The following is a 23,395-nucleotide window of genomic DNA, read 5'->3' as shown; positions in this document are numbered from 1 at the left end:
GACTGCACGATAAAAACATATGCTTAAAGTTACTATTGACTTAGACTGTTTACATCTTGTGTATTCCTAGCTACTGGCATGGTGTCTTCCCCATCAGATTAAAAGCTTCTTGGTAACAGGGACTGTGTTGCTGTTGTTGTTGATGATGATGATGTTACTGTTGTTATTTTCTCTTTCTTTATAGCTCCATCTTTTATCATAGCGACTGTCTCATTGTGAGCATTAACTAAATGCTTGATGACTGATTGTTGATTGAATAGAATACAGGTAGTTCATATTTTAAGATAGATTTTTCTATTAATCTGGAATTCTACAATACTAGGGATAGTATTTTATATATGAGGGGTGTCATGAGGAAAGCTTAATAGAATGGGTAGCCTTGGGTTAATCTTTGAAGAACAGAAAGGAACTAAAAGGGAGAGGCATTGATTCCAGGCATAAATAAAATGAGCATAGGCATGGAGACAGGGACAGGTAGGTGTCACAGTAGATACAAACCTGGGCCTGGAGTCAGGAATATCTGAGTTCAAACCCAGCCTAAGACACTTACTAGCTGTATGACCCTGGGAAAGTCACCTAACCCTATTTGTCTCAATTTCTTTATCTGTAAAATGAGCCAGAGACAGAAATGACAAACCACTCCAGTATCCTTGCCAAGAAAACCCCAAATGGGGTCATGATAAGTTGGACATATCTGAAACAACTAAACAAAAAAACTAAGAATGGCTTTTACATTTTTAAATAAAGTTTTATTGCATTTAAAAGCTCACAGGCTGTACAAAACATATGGCATATTTGTCCCTTTGCCTCTAGCTTGCCTACCTCTGGACTAGATCATCAGAGTATGCAGAGAGCACTCAGATGAGTCTGGAAAGCAAGGCTTCCAGAAGATTATAGAGAAAATTGTTGTGAAACCAACAAATATGAACTTGGTATACAGTAAGCACTTAATAAATGCTTAATTAATTTACTCAATTAATTTACTCAATAAGCAACAGGGAATCATTGAAGATACTTTAGCTGAACAGTTACATGAACAGATCTCTGCATTAGGAAGATTAGTGTCTTTGTGATGTGAAGAATGGATTAGAGACAGGAAAACTTATTAAGTGGTGATTTCAATGTTCCAAGTGGTAGTAATGAGAGGACAGTATTAGAAAGGTATAGTAGAAAAGGGGAATGGAAGCAAAAGATGCTGCCTACTTAGAATCAACAACACTTGAGAATTAATAAATTTCACTTACATGGAAGTTTAAACATTGCAGAGTGTTTTACAGCACTCATCTCATTTAAGCCTCACAACAACCACAAGAGGTAAGTATGAGAGGTATTATTATACCCATTTTACAGTTGAGTAAACTGAGGTTAAATGTGGTCACACAGGCAATAAGTATTGTCCATGTCTTCCAGACTCCAAGCTCAGAACTCTAACTACTGTGCCTGGCTAACTCTAAACGGATGAGGTATAAAGATGAATGAAAGGGAAGGGACAGAAGTAATCACAGGGTTTCAACCATCACAGCCTGGATGAATGATACTACCACAGATAGAAGATTTCACAGATCCAAAGATAAGTAGAATAAAATAATTGTTCCCAGCTGGGATGAATCTGACTTTACTGTAAGATGTTGAAGATCGTTTTTTCTCAGAGTGGGGAACAGGTGTTAAATCTCTAACTTACAAATAAATAAGTTCTGCTTTATTTTGTTCAAACTCAGTAAATAATTTTATTTATTTAGAGAACTTAGGAGGGAGAGCAGGGGAACAATTAACTAGAAGAGCACACATGGAAGAAATTAAGTTAATGCTTAGCTAACTACAATTTTTGATCAACCACCTTTTCCTCTACTTTCTTCCATCCCATCTGGAAATGAAGCTTTGCTTGAACTGTGCATAAAATGGACTACTGAACATAAATAGGAGTATTAATACAATTACTGAGAGGTTTCTTGATATAGTTACTGATAATAAGATACAGATGAACTCATGCCTCTCTTTTCCACTAAGGCACTTACACAATGGACTATAGTTTTTCACACTGATAATTTTTCACAGGATATAACCTCTGAATTAGTTTTTAAAACCTTTTGTAAGAAAAGAAACTACCACAAATCCTAATTATTTGTTATGGATGTCTTTTTGAGATTCACAATAGACAATAAGATACTGGATAATGAGTCAAGAGGAATCCTTCTCTAGCATCAAACAGAAAGAGTCTATGTTCGTCTGTAGACATGAAGGCTTGGAGGCCAGGGATGGGTTGGGTCTGAGTTAAGAACTCTGGGGGAAGGCTAACAAATTGCCATCATCATATGCACTGGGGGAGGATGAGGAAAGTGAACAATACAACTCCATCATATTGAACCTTGCTAAATAAAACAGATCTGGTAACATTGAAAATATGATTTTTTTCAGGTACACAAAGATATGGGATAGGTATTTCTGTATCAGAGAAAGTTTATAATGGGAGTGATATCCTTATGCTGTAACATCAATATTATAACACTGTTCTATATCATACATTTCAAAATTGCAAGGTTTACTTTAAAATTTAAAAGTCATATATTTTGTAATGATAAAGATTACTTGGATTAAAAATAACAGAGGTTGAAACAAAAGTTATTGCAAACAAAGTATAATATAAGCAACATGGACAGAAAAGATAAATAGATGAGAAGTTTGGAAAATAGATCATGATGATAACAATGTACATGGTAGAGTTGTGATAGAAAACATCAATTATCCAGACAAATACTGGAGCTCCCTCATTTTCCCAAGTAGAGTAGATAATAATTTTTGTCTTGCCATACTGATAACTTCATTGTTCAAATGGAGAATGAACCAAGAAAGGAAATATATTCTAAATTTTATTTTCATCAAAAAAGAGGAACTGGTTTCAAGGGTAAAAAAGTATTGGAGTCTTATAGGAAAATGACATCACTCAATTGCAGAATTTGTGACAGGAGGAAAGGAAAGGCAGGCATAATTTGACATATATCCTGGGTTTTTGTTTTGTTTTGTTCTGTTCTGTTTTGTTTGAGGAAGAAAATTTCAAAGTATTTTCAACAGGATCCCAAGAAAAATAATAGCATGGGGGAAGTCAGCCTAAAAGAGATGGGAAGGTCTTAAGAGGAATTTTTTTTCTTCTAAAGAGACTTAACTGGATGCACATAGAACTTAAAAGATGAGTAAAAAGATGGAAGCAAAGGCAGGTAATGGATGCCATACAAGTTAATATTATCCCATAATAGTGTGAAAAATGTTAAAGCTTAGAATGAAGTGAGACTAGTGAGGAAAGCTAAGGGAAACAAAAAAAAAGGCATATTTGTAAAAAGAGGATAAGAGCATAGCAAGGTGTGATGTCCTATTTATAATAGAAGATGGGGAAAAGACAGTATGTATTATTCATTTTGTTTGTTTTCTCTCCCAAAGAAAATTATCTTTGCACTAGATAAAAAAAAAAGAGAAAAAACAAAAATGAGTGGGGAGTTATCAAAAGAGTACCTAGCTGTCCTGGATGAGTTGAAGTCCCAAACACAGATGATCTGTGTACTCAGGTTCTGAAGTAATGGTAGATGAAAGATCATGAATAAGAGAGAGATCCTGGAATAAGACAAGCATAATCATCTTGATTTTTGAAAAAGAGAAGAGAGTGGAAGGTGAGCTATATGTAAGCCAGTGGAATCAACATATCAAGAACAGCTCTAACCAAATGAATCTCATTTTCTTTTTGGACAGGGTTACCCATGGAACAGAGGAATGCTATAGATGTTGTTCTTCTAAATTTTAGAAAATCATTGGAAAAAGTCCCCATTGCCTTTCTTATAGACAAGTAGAAGATATGTCAACTAGATCATTATAGCTAGCTGGATTTGAAACTGGTTGAATGGATAAATGAAATGATTAGTTATTAATGATTTGAATGGAATATTCTACAGATCAGTGCTTGGCCTACGCTAATAATTTAGCAGTGTCTTATATAAAGGCACAAAGACATAATAATAATTCATAATAGAAATTCATAATAGAAATAAATGGCAAATTTTAGACTTGAAAAAGATCATTGTCACAAGTTAAATATGAATTAGGCATGGTCCAAAAAACAATTTTCTGGAAAAATCTGAGAGTTTTAGTGGACTCTATGCTTAACATGGGTCAAATGATTTGCTATCTCATTGAAAATAATTAATGTGATCATAGACTCTACATAGGGAGGCATAGTGCATAGGATTAGGAAGGTGGTAGCCCTATTGTATTCCTTCCTGGCGATGATCTTTCTGGAGTATTGTGTGCAATTCTACTGGTAAGATTTTAGGAATCCCTTTGATAAGGTAAGTATTGAAAGTATGGGAAACCAACCAAGAGTGTGGTGGGCCTCATTATTATGCCTCACAAAAATCAGTTGAAGGAGCTGGAGATATTTGGATTGGAGATTTTTTGAGGGATCAATGAGCAATTTTCATGCGCTTGAAGGGCTGTCATGTACAAAATGAATGTACATGGTTTGCTTGGGTCTAGAGGAAAAAATTGGAACAATAGCTGGGAATTATGAAGGGGTAAGTTTAGGAGTGATATAAGGAAACGTTTCTAATAATTAGAATTTTCTAAATGTAAAATGGGCAGTCTCAAGTGGTTTTCCCCTCACTGGAAGTTTAAAAGCAGACAGAGTATAACCATTTGTTGGGGATATGGCAGAGCAGATTATTGTCTGAGTATGGATTGGGCTAGAGGGCCTGTGAAAACCCTGCCAACTCGGAGATTCTGTGATTCTTAAATTCTATGTGACACTCCAGCTGCAACATTAGGTAGTCACATGAGAGGATCACCAACTACATTTGGCTCTCCAATCCTACACAAACATGAGGCATATCCATCCATAAATTGAGGATCCTGGAGGAAAATAATTGTTTGATAGAGTTTCAAACTAAGAAATTCAGAAAAATAGATTGCTATTGGAAGTAAAAAAAATTTTCCACAATTGTTCCAACTCTTAATATTTCACATTAAATACAATAACCACAGGCAAAGGCAAACAAAAATTATCTTTAAGGATGATAGATAAAAACCACTGGAATAATTCTTTTTTTAATATGATAATTTTTATTTATTCTCTTTGTTTTCAACATTTACTTCCACAAGATTTTGAGTTCCAAATTTTCACCCCATTTAACCCCTCCCCCCACCCCAAGATGGCATACATTCTGAATACCCCTTCCTCTAGTCTGCCTTCCCTTCTATCTCTCCCCCCACTTCTCTTATCCCCTTCCCCTTCAATTTTCCTGTAGGGCAGGGTGGATTTCTGTACCCCACTTCCTGTATTTCTTATTTCCCAGTTGTATATGAAAACATTTTTTTAAACATGTGTTTTTAAAACTTTGGGTTCCAAATTTTCTCCCTTCCTCCTTCCCCATGAACCCTCATTGATAAGGCAAGCAACTAAATATAGGTTATATATGTGCAGTTACACAAAACACTTCCATAGTAGAAATGCTGTGAAAAACTATTTCCCTTAATCCTATCCTGCCCCCCCATTTATCCTATTCTTTCTTTTGATCCTGTCCCTCCTCAGAAGTACTTCCTTCTGATTACCCCATTTCCCAGTCTGCCCTCCTCTCTATCATCCCCTTACTCTCTCGTCCCCTTCCCCCCCATTTTCCTGTAGGGTAAGACAGATTTCCATGCCCAATTAAGTGTGTATGTTATTCCCTCCTTAAGTCAAATTCTATGAGAATAAGATTCACTCATTCCCTCTCACCTTCCCCCATTTCCCCTCCACAGTAAAAGCTTTTTCTTTTCTGTTTTTTTTTGTGAGATAATTTACCCCATTCTACCTCTCCCTTTCTCCTTCTCTTAGTATAATCCTCTCTCACCCCTTAATTTTATTCTCCAGATATGACCTCTTCATCTTCAACTCACCCTGTGCCCTCTACCTATCTATCTATCTATCTATCTATATATCTATCTATATATATATATATACACACACACCACACACACACACACACACACACGTAATTTTTTCCCTCCAACTACCCTAATATTGACAAAGCTCTCATGAGTTAAAAATATAATCTTTCCATGCAGGAATATAAACAGTTCAACCATAATAAGTCTCTTATGGTTTTCTCTTTCCTGTTTACCTCTTCATGTTCCACTTGAGTCTTGTATTGGAAAGTCAAATTTTCTATTCAGTTCTGGTCTTTTCATCAAGAATACTTGAAAGTCCTCTATTTCACTGAATGACCATTTTTTCCTCTGCAGAATTATACTCAGTTTTGCTAGGTAGGTGATTCTTGGTTGTAATCCTATCTCCTTTGCCCTCCAGGATATTATATTCCATGCCCTGCGGTCCCTTAATGTAGAAGCTGCTAAATCTTGTGTTATCCTGATTGTGTTTCCACAATACTTGAATTGTTTCTTTCTGGCTGCTTGCAATATTTTCTCCTTGACCTGGCAACTCTGGAATTTGGCTACAATATTCCTAGCAGTTTTCCTTTGGGGATCTCTTTCAGGAGGAGATTGGTGGATTCTTTCCATTTCTATTTTGCCCTCTGGTTCTAAAATATCAAGGCAGTTTTCCTTGATCATTTCTTGAAAGATGATGTCTAGGCTCTTTTTTTTGATCATGGCTTTCAGATAGTCCAATAATTTTTAAATTCTCTCTCCTGGATCTATTTTCCAGGTCAGTTGTTTTTCCAATGAGATATTTCACATTGTTTTCTAATTTTTCATTCTTTTGGATTTGTTTTACAATATATTGATTTCTCATAAAGTCACTAGCTTCCAATTGCTCTATTCTAATTTTAAGGAGGTATCTTCTTCAGTAAGCTTTTGGACTTCCTTTTCCATATGGCCAATTTTGTTCTTTAGGGCATTCTTCTCTTCATTGGCTTTTTGGACCTCTTTTGCCATTTGGGTTAGGCTATTTTTTAAAGTGTTATTTTCTTCAGTAATTTTTTGGGTCTCCTTTAGCAAGCTGTTAACTTGTTTTTCATGATTTTCTTGCTTCATTCTCATTTCTCTTCCCAGTTTTTCCTCTGCTTCTCTTACTTGCTTCTCAAAATCCCTTTTGAGCTTTTCCAAGGCCTGGGACTGATTCATATTTTTCTTAGAAGTTTTGGATGTAGGAGCTTTGACTTTGTCGTCTTCTTCTGGTTGTATGTTTTGATCTTCTTTGTCACCAAAGTAAGATAATATAGTCTGACTCTTTTCGCACTGCTGCTCATGATCCCAGCCAATTACTCATGTTTTAAACTTTTTGTTAAGGTGAAAGTCTGTTTCCAATGTGGAGAATGTACTGTCCCAAGCTTTGGGGGTTTGTACAGCTGTTTTCAGAGATACTTCTAGGGACCTGAAAATTTTCAGTTCTTCCAAGATGCTATGATAAGGGGCGAGGTGTTTCCTCTCTACCACCACAACAAGCTTCACCACAGCAGCGCTCCTCCTTGCCCCAGGACCACCCCTCAGAACTGTGACCCAGATACAAGCACTGGTAAAGCAAGAGATTCCTGCCTCAGCACTTGCAGAGAGATCGCTGCAATCTCCCTCTGATCAACCACTCGATTCCCCCTCAGTCTGTGGGCCGGAAGCTCAGGAAACAGCCATGGCCCTGGGCCATGCTTGAGACTCACTGAGACCTAGCTCCTTCTCTTGCCACAATCACAGACTTTTCCCACGACCTTCCAAGTTGTCTTTGGTATTCATGGGTTGAGAAGTCTGGAAACCGCCACAGCTATCCGCAGTTCAGTCCTGTGAGGCCTGTTCCAGGGTTGCTGTGGCCTGCGTTCCCATGCCAAACTGGGCTCCTCTCCCAACCCAGTGCGATATACCTTTCTGATCAACCATCCAGGCTGTCTTTGGCTGGAAATTTGTTTCACTCTGTCTTTTTGTGGATTCTGCTGCTTTAGAATTTGTTTAGAGCCATTTTTGTAGGTATTTGGAGTGGTTTGGGGGGGAGGTCAAACAAGTCACTGTTTTCTTTCTGCCATCTTGGCTCTGCCTCTGACTGTCCGGAACAATTCTTTTAAAAAAATTGACCACCACTAGCAACAACAGACAATAATTACCTTCTGTCAGCCATTATCTAAACTCTGCAAGGTAAGAGTGCTGACTAAACCCTAAAATCCATGTTGAAAATAATGCTAATTGGACAATTACTACTTTCCTAAATCTTTGTATGATACTAGCATTTGCTTTCTTTGTTAACCTCAGCTGCAAAATATGTTACACACAAAATTCTTAATTTATGTGTTTGCAGTTACCTCTAAATTTAAATGAAAACATATTCAATGGTAAAGATCCCTAGTTTTTATTACACATTTCTAAGACTTATTCTACCTTTTTGTGCATTGATGTTTCAAAGTCTTAAATTGTTTATTTCTGTGTACTATAGTACCAAAAAAAAACTGAATTAATCTTAAAATTTGCATAAAGAAAAATTCTGTGGTATTCTTTCTATAGGTCATCTTTTAAAAATGTATTACAAGAGTCAGATATGCCATTCAATTTAAATGGGACTTACACAGGCAAAGGACTGATAACAAAATCTCAAGGGAAGAGTTACTGAAAGCTTCTTACAGGTGTGACAATGTATAATAATTATGAGACTAGTTTCTGCAAGGCTGATAGAGTTTTTCTGTATTTTTATTTTTTTCTGGAAATCTTTTGGCATTCACAAAACTGAACCAACTGGGAAGGGAGATGAAGGATCTCAATGTTCTTCTGATCCATTAGAAGATACCATCTGTTACCCATCTGCACTACAAAGTGCATGTGGAATTAACTTCAGAATACAATATGATCTCATGGCCACAGACACCATGTTGTATTTCATCTAAAATTTTGACAGTGGTCTGCTTAGGGGGCATGAATGAATGACATTTGTCCTTTCTTCTTCTCTATTCCATTTGTTTAGTAAACAGGAACTGCCAAGATAAAGCCAAATAATTAACGGAAGATAAGATGAATCTTGTGTATTTTAGTTATATGGATAACATTTGTTGAAGAGAAAGGAAAATGCACTACTGCCACAAAGGAGGAAACAGGTCAACGAAATACATTTTCCACAAAACCAATGTTCACATACTTAAACAAGATAAGCAGAGATGTATGCTTGTGATGAAACAACAAAATCTCTTGGCCCAAAAAATTGTAACTTGTAGGTATAAAAAAATTCATACTACTGAATGTGCTGGTGATTGATAACTTTCATGGAAGACCAAAGGTAAAAATGATTGCTGAAATAAAATAAGGAGATAAAAAGGAAATACAATAATAATGCAGAAAATGGTTTGGATTTACAGAATCAGTGTCGTTAGGAGGATAAAAGAAAAAAGAAAACCTCACAGAAAACTAGTACTACAAAATATAAGCTGATATGATGGTGCATGAAATAGAAAAATCAATTTAAAATATGTCTATTGTTAGGAGGGGAATATTTAAGCAATACTTATTGAAAGTATAGTACAGAACTTGAAAAGGACAGTAAGATGTGAGCATAGGAAAATAAATCTGGCTTCCTAGGAAGAACTCCAAAGAAAAATGATGAAAAAAGAATGATTAGCAAAAAAAAAATTGAAGGACAATATACCAGGTTAAAATAAAAACAGCCCTGGGGCTCTTTCTGGTGGTACCCAAAGATGAAGGTCTTATTCACCCATTAAATGGGCAAAATGCAAACAAGTTGGGTGGGGAAAGATCTTCTCTGCCTTTCTCCTTTAGGCCCTGCAACTCCAAGAAATGATCTAGAGGTTTTGGTAATTTATCTTTTTCAATTCTATGTGTAAGGGATGGAATCCTGGACTAGGAGCTCCAGCCATGATGACCTTGGAGCTAGAATTCTAGACTAGACAGAGCTGACTTGAGAAACCCAGGTCGTCACTGTACTTTGAACTTTCGGGAACCAATTTAAACTGTGAACCTAATTCCCTCCCCTTTCCACAGAAATTGAGGTGGCTTAGGGATTATATGCCACAGACGGTTTTGTTTTGTTTTGGTTTTGGTTTTTTGGGAGGAAGGAGGGGAGGAAGAGGAGGAAGAATGTCTGTTTACTCTTGCTATACCTTTGAATTAAATATTCCTTTATAAAAACTAAAAATAAATAAAAATACATAGGACCATGGGATAAATAAAGAAAAAAAGGCAAAATAATGCAAATCTTGTGGTACAAAAAAAAGGTTATTTAGCAAAGTTTTGAGTAAACCTTTGCTGAGCATTTTCCAAAAATATACTTCTTTAAAATGTTATAACTCCTTCTAGTATGCACAAGATCTTAGAATACCAGCCATTAATATATTTTTTTTTGTTTTATTTTGTTTTGTTTTTTGGTGAGGCAACTGGGGTTAAGTGATTTGTCCAGAGTCACACAGCTACTGAGTGTTATGTGTCTGAGGCTGGATTTGAACTCAAGTCCTCCTGACTCCAGGTCCTGTGCTCTTTCCATTGTGCCACCTAGCTGCCCCTAACAGCCATTACTGTTAAAATATCCACTAATAACTTAGGACTTCAAAGTCTCCAGCTAGAAAGGTATTAATATGCCTAATTGAGAGGCAGGATGGTATAGTGTAGGAGTTTTTAACTTATTTTTGTGTCATGGGTCCCTTTGGCTGTCTGATGAAGACTGTAGACCTTTCTCAAAATAATGTTTTTAAAATTCAAATAAAATTAATAGCATTGCAAAGGATATGAGTTTTATTGAAATAATTATAAAAACATGTAAAAAAGTTCAATAATAAAATACATATAAGCAAAAAGAAAAACAAAGTTCACAGGCCTCAAGTTAACAACACCTCAGAAGAAAAAGGACTAGATGAGAAGTTAAAACCTAGATTTGAATTCTGCCTCTGCTACTTATTATGTTGAGTAAACCATCTTATTCCCCTGAGCCTCAGTGTCCTCTTATATAAAATAATATTGATGCTATCCATCTTACCATGCTGTTTTGAGAAAGTGTTTTGGGAAGCTTAAAACATGATATCATATAAGAACTCTTATGCATTCATTTCATAAGAGACAAGTGAGAGGCGGAGAGGTTAAATGAAGTCACACAGCTCAAGTGGAGCAGAGTAGGATACAGAACTCATTAGTCTTTTATTTCCTAGCCTGTATACTTTCCACTACACTAGAGTGATTCATCCATATACAAGAGATAAATACATTTACCATTTATGTTAATAGGCTTTTTTAACATGAGTTATAAAATAGTAGAAATCCTCACTAAGAAGTCACTAACATTAGGGAAATGTATTTCTAAATGTTACCATTAGGTAACATTAGGTAATATTTCACTTTAGAAAAGTAGCTTATTTTCCTCAGCCAATAAACTTGGTTAATTTTCCTAACCAGGTATCAAGAAAAACCATACAAAGAAAAGGTGAATGGTCTCATTAAGCTGGTAGCAACTGCAATATTTGGCCTATGCCAGGAGGATTATCAATAAAATTCCATAGCAATATCGTGTACTATAGAATGGACGAATTTTTATATCTGAGAGGAACGTTACTGGTCTTCAGAGGCATGGTCTAATGGAAGAGTCACTGGATTCAGAGCTGAAAAGTATGAGTTTTCATTCTGGCTCTGATATTCAGTAGCCATGTAAATTGTGGATATGGCACCCAACTTCACTAAAGCTCAGTTTCCTCATTTATAAAGCAGTTATGAATACCTATGATAACCAGCACAATGAGTTCTTGTGAGATTGCCACTTTAGAAATCTCAAGTTGCTATATGAATGTGACTTGTTAATATTCTCATGGAGTCCAAATGCCACATTTTACTAATGAAGAAACTAACATGAACTAAGAACTGAAATGACTTGGGATTACTGTGTGGTTGGTAGATGGCTGCACTGTGCAATGCAGCAGCTTGGGAAGGATCACTTCTCCTTTTATTTCCTTTTTCTGCCAATTGATAACACTTGGCAGAAGGTGTGATATAGATTCATTAGCTACTGTCTGTATAAGTATTATTAAAATGCTAATATTTGAGAAGGGCTGTCAAAGTCAGAAGGCAGCTGCAATTGAACTTCAGAAACAGTCACATAATATTCCCACAGAGAGGACCATTCAAAAAAGAATCAAGGGTGACTTCTTGGGAGCAGGACATGTACTCCATTTAATGAGCAGCTGCAGAAATGGCTGATCACTGACCACAAGGATGAAGCACAATCACCACACATGCTTCTGTAAAATATAATCAGGCAAGGGATTGAAGTTGAGAGAGTGGGGGGAGGAGCAGCTTTGTAGTCTACCCTGAAGGATGCTCCACACTTAGGTGATCAGCAATTAACGCTCTGTAAAAGACTTGGGACACCCCTACCAAATTCATATAAATCTACCAAATATGCCATGTGGGTTCAGATTGTATATCTTGCTGCTTCCATTTCTACACTAAAATTTGGGAAGTTATTGAATATGAAAATATTGATGTTGAAAATAAGAAATGTAAGCAAGCAATAGTAAATTTGAGGTCAGTTTATCATATTATGCTTTCCACAAAATCATAGGATTTTTTTTCATTTTTTTTTTATTTTTAGTTTTCAACCTTTGCTTCCACAAGATTTTGAGTTCCAAATTTTCACCCCATCTTGCCCCTCCCCCACCCCAAGATGGCATGCATTTTGAATACCCCCTCCCCTAGCCTGCCTTCCCTTCTATCTCTCCCCCCTTCTCTTATCCCCTTCCCTTTCTATTTTCCTGTAGGGCAGGATAGATTTCTGTACCCCATTTCCTGTATTTCTTATTTCCCAGTTGCATGTGAAAACATTTTTTTAAAACATTGTTTTTAAAACTTTGGGTTCCAAATTTTCTCCCTTCCTCCCTCACCACCCACTCTCATTGAAAAGGCAAGCAACTAAATATAGGTCATATATGTGCACTTATGCAAAACACTTCCATAGTAGACATGCTGTGAAAAACTAACTCTATTTCCCTTAATCCTATCCTGCCCCCCCATTTATCCTATTCTTTCTTTTGATCCTGTCCCTCCTCAGAAGTATTTGCTTCTGATTACCCCCTTTCCCAATCTGCCCTCCTCTCTATCATTCCCCTACTCTCTTGACCCCTTTCCTTCCTATTTCCCTGTAGGGTAAGACAGAATTCCATACCCAATTGAGTGTGGATGTTATTCCCTCCTTAAGTCAAATCCTATGAGAATAAAATTCACTCATTCCCTCTCACCTTCCCCCATTTCCCCTCCACTGTAAGAGCTTTTTCTTTTCTGCTTTTTTTAGTTAGACAATTTACCCCGTTCTACCTTTCCCTTTCTCCTTCTTTTAGTATAATCCTCTCTTACCCCTTAATTTTATTCCCCAGATATGACCCTTTCATCTTCAACTCATCCTATGCCATCTACCTATCTATCTATCTATCTATCTATGTATCTATCTATCTATCTATCTATCTATATATACATACATATAATTTTTTCCCTCCAACTACCCTAATATTGACAAAGCTCTCATGAGTTAAAAATATAATCTTTCCATGCAGGAATATAAACAGTTCAACCATAATAAGTCTCTTATGGTTTTCTCTTTCCTGTTTACCTCTTCATGTTCCACTTGAATCTTATATTGGAAAGTCAAATTTTCTATTCAGTTCTGGTCTTTTCATCAAGAATACCTGAAAGTCCTCTATTTCACTGAATGACCATTTTTTCCTCTGCAGAATTATACTCAGTTTTGCTAGGTAGGTGATTCTTGGTTGTAATCCTATCTCCTTTGCCCTCCAGGATATTATATTCCATGCCCTGCGGTCCCTTAATGTAGAAGCTGCTAAATCTTGTGTTATCCTGATTGTGTTTCCACAATACTTGAATTGTTTCTTTCTGGCTGCTTGCAATATTTTCTCCTTGACCTGGGAACTCTGGAATTTGGCTACAATATTCCTAGCAGTTTTCTTTTGGGGATCTCTTTCAGGAGGAGATTGGTGGATTCTTTCCATTTCTATTTTACCCTCTGGTTCTAAAATATCAGGGGTTTTCCTTGATCATTTCTTGAAAGATGATGTCTAGGCTCCTTTTTTTGATCATAGCTTTCAGATAGTCCAATAATTTTAAAATTCTCTCTCCTGGATCTATTTTCCAGGTCAGTTGTTTTTCCAATGAGATATTTCACATTGTTTTCTAATTTTTCATTCTTTTGGATTTGTTTTACAGTGTCTTGATTTCACATAAAGTCACTAGCTTCCAATTGCTCTATTCTAATTTTAAGGAAGTATTTTCTTCAGTAAGCTTTTGGACTTCCTTTTCCATATGGCCAATTTTGCTCTTTAGGGCATTCTTCTCTTCATTGGCTTTTTGGACCTCTTTTGCCATTTGGGTTAGGCTATTTTTTAAAGTGTTATTTTCTTCAGTAATTTTTTGGGTCTCCTTTAGCAAGCTGTTAACTTGCTTTTCATGATTTTCTTGCTTCATTCTCATTTCTCTTCCCAGTTTTTCCTCTACTTCTCTTACTTGCTTCTCAAAATCCCTTTTGAGCTCTTCCAAGGCCTGGGACTGATTCATATTTTTCTTAGAAGTTTTGGAGGTAGGAGCTTTAACTTTGTCATCTTCTTCTGGTTGTATGTTTTGATCTTCTTTGTCACCAAAGTAAGATAATATAGTCTGACTCTTTTCACGCTGCTTGCTCATGATCCCAGCCAATTACTCATGTTTTAAACTCTTTGTTAAGGTAAAAGTCTGTTTCCAATGTGGAGAATGTACTGTCCCAAGCTTTGGGGGTTTGTACAGCTGTTTTCAGAGATACTTCTAGGGACCTGAAAATTTTCAGTTCTTCCAAGATGCTATGATAAGGGGCGAGGTGTTTCCTCTCTACCACCACAACAAGCTTCACCACAGCAGTGCTCCTCCTCACCCCAGGACCACCCCTCAGAACTGTGACCCAGATCCAAGCACTCCTGCCTCAGCACTTGCAGAGAGATCGCTGCAATCTCCCTCTGATCAGCCACTCGATTCCCCCTCAGTCTGTGGGCCAGAAGCTCAGGAAACAGCCAAGGCCCTGGGCCATGCTTGAGACTCACTGAGACCTAGCTCCTTCTCTCACCGCAATCACAGACTTTTCCCACTGACCTTCCAAGTTGTCTTTGGCATTCATGGGTTGAGAAGTCTGGAAACCACCACAGCTGTGATTCAGTCCTGTGAGGCCTGTTCCAGGGTTGCTGTGGCCTGCGTGCCCACGCCAAACTGGGCTCCTCTCCCAACCCAGTGCGATATACCTTTCTGATCAACCATCCAGGCTGTCTTTGGCTGGAAATTTGTTTCACTCTGTCTTTTTGTGGGTTCTGCTGCTTTAGAATTTGTTTAGAGCCATTTTCATAGGTATTTGGAGGGGTTTGGGGGATAGCTCTAACAAGTCACTGCCTTCCCTCAGCCGTCTTGGCTCTGCCCCCAAAATCATAGGATTATAGACTTAAAAGTGAAAGGGCTGTCAGTAGTTATCTAATTAACACCTCTGCCCTCATTTTAAAGATTAAGAAACTGAAGACAAAGATAATGTGTTTCTTTTAAAACATATATAAGTAATCCATTCCTGTTGTGTTTCTAAAATGATAGAGTAAAATCACAAAGCAGTGTCCAAGAGCATTTCTCATTCAAAATTTTAAAAAAAGTTTAACTAATATTTTGACATTTCCAATTTCTACCTCTCATATGAGTTTATGGATTCCTGGCCTATTGGGTTTTTGGACTGTGCCTTTGGGGCTGAGGGGAGCTATTATCTAATCATCTTGTTTACCAAAAAGAGTGTGCCCTCCTCCATTTTCCACTAGCTCCTGTAAGACTTAAGTAAATAAGGATCCTTTTTTTTTTTTTGACAAAAGACCTAATTAAGCAGATAATAAAAAGGGAAGATTTCCCACAGAAGATCTACATGGCTGTTTCATGAAGTGATAATTGAAAATTAACTGCAATTTGGCTTATCAGATGATGTAAGGATACCTTAGTTCATTTTTTCTTTATAAAATAACTCTTGCCACAATAAAGCTAATGCAATTTTTTGTGACCACCATTCTCTGACTTTCCTTCACTTTAAAATTAGTTAAATTGAAATTCTGAACATGTTTCTTTCTATTTTGCAATCTCAAAAGAAAATACAACTTCTGATAAATACTAAAATTGTAAAATTTCTCAAATGCTGCTGGGATCTGAATCATAATCACAGTAATGAGTTCATCCAATTCCAAGGATTAACAAGATAGGAATAGGACAAATCTATTTCACCGTGAAGGGAGCCCAGTCATAAGAAAACATGATATACCAAGAAGCAGCTAGTGATCCATAGTCACTCTGTGCTCTGGTGTGTACGTGGGAGATGATAAGGGGTGACAGTCCTCCGTGCTTCACTGGCATTGGTTTGATATTTAAAGAACTAGATAAAGACTTCTGGCACATTGGATGAACTTAGAAACAATTTATAGAACTATACTACCAAGTGTTTTACAGGAATTTGAGAGTGGTGGTAGGGAAGTGGCTGCAATCCTGGAGAATAATAAAAAGATTGTAAAAGGAGGAGAGCCAAGATGGTGGAGTAAGCAATAAGTTGCTCTCACCCTCCTTTGACATTGAAAAACCCAGAAAATACCACCCCAGGAAAAATCCTGGAACAGTGGAGGCAGCAGAAAGACATGGTGCAGCAGTCTTTTAGCTCATGAGGCTAATGGGGATTAACAGGAAAAATCTCTCTTGCTGTGGCCAGAAGGGACCAGTACAAGATGGGAGGCATCCCAGCAAGCCAGCAGCAAGCTCCATCTTAGCAAACAAAGCAGAGATCCTGAACCCCAGGGAGGTGGAGCAGGCAAGCATCAACATCAACATCAGCATGACCCCACTGTGTGCCTTGGCACAGTCAGGGCATACCGGCAGGGCTGATAGAATGGAGGGAAGATAGGGAGGCATTGGTCAAAAGCAAAACTCTAGTGAGGAGGGAAAGGGAGGAAGGAGAAAGAAAAGCATAAATGTGAAGGGGAGGAAGAATAGGATGGAGAGAAAGACACAAATAGTAATCATAACTGAATGTGAATGGGATGAAATCTCCCATAAAACTGAAGTAGGTAGCTGAATGGATTAAAAACCATAATACTACAATATGTTGTTTACAAGAAACACATTTGAAACAGAGAGATACACGCGAGTAAAGGTAAAAAGCTTCAGTAGAATATATTATGATTCAGTTGAAGTAAAAAAAAAAAGCAAGGGTAGCAATCCTGATCTCAGACAAAGCAAAAGCAAAAATAGATCTAATTAAAAGCAATAAGGAAGGAAACTACATCCTGTTAAAAGGCACCTTAGACAATGAAGTAATATCATTACTAAACATATATGTACCAAGTGGTATAGCATTCAAATTCTTAGAGGAGAAGTTCAGGGAGTTATAGGAAAAAGTAGACAGCAAAACTATACTAGTGAATCAACCATCCCCTCTCTGAACTAGATAAATCTAATCATAAAATAAACAAGCAGAAATTAAGGAGGTGAATAGAAGTTTAGAAAAGTTAGATATGGTAGATCTCTGGAGAAAACTTAAAGGGGATAGAAAGGAAAATTTTTTTTTTCTCAGTGGTACATGGCACATACACAAAAATTGACATAGAACTAGGGCATGAAAACCTCACAGTCCAATGAAGAAAAGTAAAAATATTAAATGCATCCTTTTTAGATCATGATGTAAGAAAAATTACATGTAATAAAGGGCCATGGAAAGATAGACTAAAAATTATTTGGAAATTAAATAATCTAATCCTAAAAAATGAGTGGGTCAAACAATAAATCATAGAAACAATTAATTATTTCATCCAAGAGAATGGCAATAATGAGACAATATGTCAAAACTTATAGGATGTAGCGAAAGTGGTTCTTAGGGGAAGTTTAATATCTCTAAATTCTTACATGAATAAAATGGAGAAAGAAGAGATCAATCAGTTGGGCATACAAATAAAAAAGCTAGAAAAAGAACAAATTCAAATCCCCAATTAAATACCGTTAGAAATTCTGAAAACCAAAGAAGAGATTAATAAAATTGAAATCAAGAAAACTATTGAACTAATAAAATAAAACTAAGAGCTAGTTTTATGAAAAAAAACCAATAAAATAGATAAACCTTTGGTGAATTTGATTAAAAAAAAAAGAAAGAAGAAAACCAAATTACCAGTATCAAAAATGAAAAGGGTGAATTCACCATGAATGAAGAGGAAATTAAAACAATAATTAGAAGCTATTTTGCTCAATGGTATGTCAATAAATTTAACAATCTCAGTAAAATAGATGAATATTTATACAATATAAATTGCCCAGATTAACAGAAGAGGAAATAAAATACTTAAATAAACCCATTTCATAAAAAGAAATTAAACAAGCCACCAATGAGCTCCCTAGGAAAAAAAAATCTCAGAGGTCAGATGGATTTATAAATGAATTCTATCAAACATTTAAAGAAAAATTAATTCCAATACTATATGCACTATTTGGGAATACAGGCAGTGAAGGAGTCCTACCAAATTCTTTTTATGATGTAAATATGGTATGGATACCTAAACCAAGAAGAGCCAAAAAAGAAAAATAAGATTATAGAATGATGAATAATGAATTAATAATGCATATAGATGCAAAAATTTTAAATGAAAGATTAGCAAAAAGATTACAGAAACTTATCACAAGAATAATACATTATAACCAGGCAGGATTTATACCAGGATGCAGGGCTGGTTCAATATTAGGTAAATTATCAGCATAATTGACCTTATTAACAACAAAACTAACAGAAACCATATGATCACCTCAATACATGCAAAAAAAGCTTTTGACAAAATACAACACCCATTCCTATTAAAAACACTAGAAAGCATAGGAATTGAGTCTTCCTTAAAATTATAAGTAGTATCTACCTAAAACAATCAGCAATCCTTATATGTAATGGGGATAAGCTAAAAGCATTTCCAATAAGATCAGGGTCAAACAAGAATTTCTGTAATTCAACATGGTACTAGAAATGGTAGCTTTAGCAATAACAGGAAAAAAAAGAAATTGAAGAAATTAGAATAGGCAAAGAAGAAACAAAGCTATCACTTTTTGCAGATGATATGATGATATACTTAGGGAATACTAGAGAATCAAGTGAAAAACTACTTGAAATAATAAAGAACTTTAACAAAGTTGCAGTATATAAAATAAATCCACGTAAATCATAGGCATGTTTATGTATTACTAAAAAAAAAAAAAAAAAAAGCCCAACAGCAAGAGATAGAAAGAAAAACTCCATTTAAAGTTACTGTAAATATCAACAAATCCAGGAATTATATGAACATAATTACAAAACACTTTTCATACAAATAGAGTCAGATCTAAATAATTGGAAAAACACAAGTTGCTCACGGGTAGGCCAAGCTAATATAATAAAAATGACAATTCTACCTAAATTAATTTACTTATTCAGCACCATACCAAACTACCAAAAATTATTTTATAAAACTAGAAAAAATAATAACCAAATTCATCTGGAAGAACAAAAGGACCAAAATATCAAGGGAATTAATGAAAACAAATGCAAGGGAAGGTGGCCTAGCCATACCAGATCTTAAGTTGTATTATAAAGCAGCTAGAGTGGTAGATCAATGGTATAGGTTAGGTTCACAAGACACAGTAGCCAATAACTATAGAAATTCACCATTTGATAAACCCCCAAACTCCAGCTTCTGGGATAACAACTCACTATTTGCAAAAACTGCTGGGAAAACTGGAAAATAGTATTGCAGAAACTTGGCATAGACCAACATCTTATGCCATATACAAAGATAAGGTCAAAATGGGTACATGATTTAGATATAAAGGCTGATACTATAACAAACTGAGGCAGCAAGAAATAGTTTACCTGTCAGATTTATGGAGAACAGAAGAATTTATGATAAAACAAGAGATAGAGAACATTATGAAATATAAATTGGATAATTTTGATTACATTTAATTGAAAAGTTTTTGCACAAATAAAGCCAATGCAACCAAGATTAGGAAGGAAGCTGAAAACTGGGAAAGAATTTTTACAACCAGTGTCTCTGATAAAGGACTGATTTCTAAAATATATAGAGAACTGATCCAAATTTATAAGAATACAAGTCATTCCCCATTTGATAAATGGTCAAAGGATGTGAGCAGATGCAGAAATTAAAGTCATCTGTAGTCCTAAGAAAAAATGCTCTAAATCACTATTGATTAGAGAAATGCAAATCATAACAACTTTGAGGTACCACATCATACCTATCAGGTTGGCTAACATGACAAAACAGGAAAATGATAAATGTTGGAGAAGATGTGGGAAAATTGGAACACTAATGCATTGTTGGTGGAGTTTTGAACTGATCCAACCATTTTGGAGAACAATTTGGAACTGTGCCCAAAGGGCTATAAAAATGTGCATACCCTTTGACCCAGCAATATCACTTCTAGGGCTATATCCCAAAGAAATCATAAAAACTGGGAAAGGACCTACATGTACAAAAATATTTATAGCAGCTCTTTCTGTGATGGCAAAGAATTGGAAATTGAGGGGATGCCCATCAATTGAGGAATGACTGAACAAGATGTGGTATAAGTTCCACTTCCGGGAGTCAAGATGGTGGAATAAAAGGTGAGTTTCTCTTACCCTCCCTTATTAATCCCTGAAAGACTAGAAAATATCACCCCAGGAAAACCCCTGGGACAGCTGAATGAGAAGAAAGATAGGGTGCATCAGTCCAATAGCCCAGGTAGCTTGAGAAATTAACAGGAAAGGCCCTTTTTACCCTGGAGGAAGGGGAACAGTTCAGAATGGGATGCATCCCAGCAAGCAAATCCCAGAAAGCCCTACCTCAGCATACCAGGAGGAGATACTGAAGCCCAGATGGTGGAGCAGGCAAACACCAACACCTGGACCCCCCCCCCCCAAGTGCCTCACTAAGGGCAGAGGAACCGGTGGAAACCAGCTGGGAAAACCATCCGGTACCTGAGCGTTCCATAATAACCATCTCTCCCAGTGCCTCAGCAAAACTAAGGGAAGCAGTGCTCCAAGGGGCCCCAGGTAGATCAACATCCTACAACATCCATCTGAAAGGAGCTGAAGAAAGCAAAAGGAAGGAAAGGCGAGGGCAGGGAAATCTCTAGGAGCCACACCACCCAATCCTACCCCTGTAGTTCAAGTGTTACTGATTCCAGCCCAGCACCAGGTAAGTTGCCAGAACCCTACAGCCTCCAACTGCCAACATTAGAAGCCCTAGCACACAAAGCCAGCGACCAGGCCCTAGGCTCCCAACACAAGAAGCCTGGGTCAGTGCCCTCTGCTTCCCAGCAGAAGAGCTCAATCTCTTTAAAGGCCAGGAAATAAGCAAACACCATGAGCAAAAAGAAACATACCATAGATTCTTATTATGGGAAGAGTGAAAATCAAGGCAGAAATTCTGAAGAGGACAATATTGTCAACAAACCCACATCCGGAACCTCAAAAGGGAATATGAATTGGTCTGAAGCCCAAAAAGTCTTCTTGAAGAGCTCCAGAAGAATTTTAAAAGTCAAATGAGAGAGGTAGAAGAAAAAAATGGGAAAAGAAATGAGAAATATGCAAGAGAGAGTCAATAGCTTGGAAAAGGAAGGACAAAAATTAACTGTAGAAAACAAGTCCTTAAAAAATACAATTAGCCAACTGGAAAAAAAAGTACACTGAAGAAAACAAATCCCCAAAAAATACAATTGACCAAATGGGGAAGGAGGTACAAAATCTAACAGAAAACAATTTGTTAAAAATTAGAATTGGGCAAATGGAAGCTAATAACTCTATGAGAGAGCAAGAATCAAACAAAAACAAAAGAATTACAAAATAGATGAAAATGTAAAATACCTCATGGGTAAAACAACTGACCTGGAAAATCGATCCAGGAGAGACAATTTAAAACTTATTGGTCTACCTGAAAATCACAATGAAAAAAAGATCCTGGACAGTATCTTTCAAGAAATCATCAAGGAAAACTGCCCTGAGGTCCTAGAACCAGAGGGTAAAATAGCCATAGAAAGAATCCACTGCTCCTGAAAGCTCCTGAGAGCTCCTGAAAGAGCTCTCAAATTGAAAATGCCAAGGAATATAGTAGCCAAATTCCAAAATTACCAGGTCAAAGAGAAAATACTGCAAGCAGCCAGAAAGAAACAATTTACATATCATGGAACCACAGTCAGGATTACACAGGACCTTGCAGCTTCTACATTAAAAGACTGTAGGGCGTGGAATATGATATTCCATAAGGCAAAGGAGCTTGGATTACAACCGAGGATCAACTACCCAGCGAAAATGAGCATGATATTTCAGGGAGGAGATGGATATTCAACAAAATATGGGACTTCCATATCTTCTTGATAAAAAGACCAGAGCTCAACAAAAGATTTGATCTTCAAACAGAAGACTCAAGGGAGACATAAAAAGGTAAATGGGGAAAGGATGGAGAGAAAGACACAGATAGTAATCATAATTGTGAATGTGAGATATGAATGTAATGGAATGCTACTGTGCTATAAGAGAAAAACCTGGAAAGATTTGTATGGTTTGATGTTGAGTGAAGTGAGCAGAACCAGGAGAACATTGTACACAGTAACAGTCATGTTGTGCTATGACTAATATTAATAGACTTAACCCTTCCCAGCAATACAAGGATCTAAGACATCTCCAAAAGACTCATGATGGAAAATGCTATCCACATCCAAAGAAAGAACTATGGAGTTTGAATACAGATTGAAGCATACTATTTGCTATTTTTCTTCTTCTTTCTGGTGGTTCCTCCTATTAGTTCTAATTCTTACAACATCTCTAATGTGAAAATATGTTTAATAGGAATATATATGTATAGCCTATATCAGATTGTGCACCATCTTGGGGAAGGAGGGGGAGAAAAATTTAAAACTCAAAAGATTATGGAAGTAATTGTTGATAAATCAAAATAAATTAATAAAAAACCTTAGAATTGAGCAAATGGAAAAAAATTTGGAAAATATTCAAATATTTTGACTTTATTGCCAAATAAATGTTACAGTGACAACTAAAAAAATGAATTAAAAAAACAAGTTGTGATATATGAATGTAATGGAATACTATGGTGCTGTAAGAAATGATGAGCAAGTGGATTTCAGAAAAACCTGGAAAGACTTGTATGGACTGATGCTGAGTAAAGTGAGCAGAACCAGGAGAACATTGCACACAGTAATAGCCATGTTATACAATGGTATCTTTGATAGACTTGGCTCTTCTCAACAATGCAAGGATCTAAAATAACTCCAAAAGACTCATGATGGAAAATGCTGTCCACATCCAGAGAAAGTAATATGGAGTCTGAATACAGATAGAAGGATACTATTTGTTTGCTCTCTATCTATTTTCTATTTTGTTTCTTCTTTC

The 23,395-nt window shown here is 36.4% G+C and overlaps 1 protein-coding gene across 1 annotated transcript in view; it reads right to left on the bottom strand.

Annotated features, from left to right (window-relative positions):
- Positions 1-23,395, bottom strand: part of SEMA5A (semaphorin 5A) — a 651,274-nt gene that overhangs the window by 157,857 nt on the left and 470,022 nt on the right. The gene's annotated exons all lie outside the window — the stretch shown is intronic.

This window comes from Vombatus ursinus, unplaced genomic scaffold (genome assembly GCF_900497805.2).
Source record: "Vombatus ursinus unplaced genomic scaffold, bare-nosed wombat genome assembly UNPS02014791.1, whole genome shotgun sequence".
Classification (NCBI taxonomy): domain Eukaryota; kingdom Metazoa; phylum Chordata; class Mammalia; order Diprotodontia; family Vombatidae; genus Vombatus; species Vombatus ursinus.
Note: the sequence above shows the minus strand (reverse complement) of the source record. Positions and strands in the feature narration are given on the sequence as shown.